Here is a 2188-nt window from a genome sequence, read left to right on the forward strand (position 1 = left end):
TGGCAATACATGTGTATCTTGATATTGTAGATTACAATTCGAATGTGCCAAACCACGAATGCGACCGGACATATGTGAATGATCAATAACGATTTTGTCATTTTCAGTCAACGGCTTGTCCCATATATGACATTTTTTAGATAAACGAAGCTCACGTTCTTGTTGAAAAGTCAATTGTTCCATTGGAAGAGGATTATTCAAAATGTTATTCACTTGTTTTGTTATTTTTTCAAGTTCATTAACGAACCACTCTATACACTTTTCACTACGATTATATGCAAATTTTAAAAGTGAATCATCATATGTACAATGAAAATAATAACCAACACTATATGGTATATGGAGATCTTTTTCATTTGCTTCTGGTTGAAGTATACATTCTAAATCAGCATAAATTGAGAAAGGTGCTGGCTCTTTGAATTTATAATTTTTAAATTTTGAAATATTGTCTTCTTGATCTGGCATTATCATTCTAGCATTATTTTGATTCAAACAATCATCAGAATGGTTTTCAAATGATTTTTGTGTTTTGAAATGACATAAACATCGGTCACATAACCATAATTCATGTTCATTTTTTGATATTTGCGAACTAATTAATCTCGATAAATTACGAATCCAAGCAAAATGAAAAACTGTTGGCGTTCTTCCTTTTTCATTATCATGATCATCATCATCATCATCATCATCATCGTCATCAATATTATTATCATCAACACAATCATCAGCAAAACTGATATTACTGTTGTCATTTGATTTTTTTTTATTGAAAGTTTCTTGATTTAAAATTAATCAATGAATTGTACTTTTGTCTGATTTAAATTGACTCAAATATATTGGAACTATTTCATTTTTTTTCTCACATTCTATTCCATGAATATTTATTGATAACTTATTCATTTTTTCAAATTTTGGCACATCTTTTAAGGCGATAGGAAACCGAATGCCTTCATATTTTAATATTGTTCTAAAGTCTGGATATGAGCTCACATGGTTACAATTCGATTTAGCTGGATGTAATGCCGCTGTTACTGATCATAAAAAGCAATATTCGTCATAATTTTGTATATTTACAACAGCTCGTTTATTTTTAATAAACTGAGGCATTTCAATATATGTATAACTCCCTCTAATTGGTTCATACAGATTAATATTTATGCTTAAATTAATTATCTCTTTCATAGTCCAGCCTGAATCCCTTTCTTGAAATTCTTCAACCTTGACAAGAAGTTTATCTGTCATTTTTTCATCAAACCAGTTGTTTAAATCAGTTGTTGGTAAAATAATGTCATTTTTTGTATTAAAATATTTCGTTTCCTCAACAATCTCATCATTTTTCATAACTTGAAATTTACATGACAAAATACCATTAACTTTTAAATTATTTCCTTTTTTTAAAATATTTTTAATGTGAATGGTAGTCATTTTTTTTGAATCTTGTAAAAAATATCGTAAGTCTATATGCTGCAAATTAATAACAACCCCTGTTCGCATACGTCCTTGAAATATCGACTCTACATCAATCCATTTTACTCTATCTTTTAATTTTCTATTATCTCTACCAATACCCATGCCAGCTTTTTTTTTATCTTTTATTTGTTCAAGTATTGATTGCAATTGTATTATTGTCGTTTGAATTTGAATTTTTTGACCATGAGACAAAGTCCAGACTTTCAATAACTTTTTTAATAATTTAATATTTTTTTTTCCGAATTTAATCCATTCTTCGATTTCGTTATGAGTTTTAATTACTCTACAAGCTTTTTCCATAATTTTAATTAATTTTTTACACTTATTCAAATCCATTTTTGGAACTTATATTTTTTTTCCCGGACGATGTTTAACACTCAAACGATTTCTGACTAACGGCCTATATAAATATACGTTCCTACAATTATATTATTATGAATTTTTACTCTCAGAAAAAGTTTGTGTCAATGAACTATGAAAAAAATATTTTTCGTCTTTTATGACACTTAAAATGACGCATAGCATTTTGTAAACAAAGAGTAAGCGGTTCAAATTATTTTTATTTTTTAATTTATAATAAACAGAGAGTTGGTGACTTAGATTTTTTATATTTTCAATTTTATTATGATATAATTTTTAATGGGTCATTTAATGGCTTATTTAGTATATAATAATAAATCAGTTTACACTTATATTTGAAAAAAATAAAAAATTATAG

The sequence above is a fragment of the Aphidius gifuensis genome, linkage group LG2 (genome assembly GCF_014905175.1).
Source record: "Aphidius gifuensis isolate YNYX2018 linkage group LG2, ASM1490517v1, whole genome shotgun sequence".
Taxonomy (NCBI): Eukaryota; Metazoa; Arthropoda; class Insecta; order Hymenoptera; family Braconidae; genus Aphidius; species Aphidius gifuensis.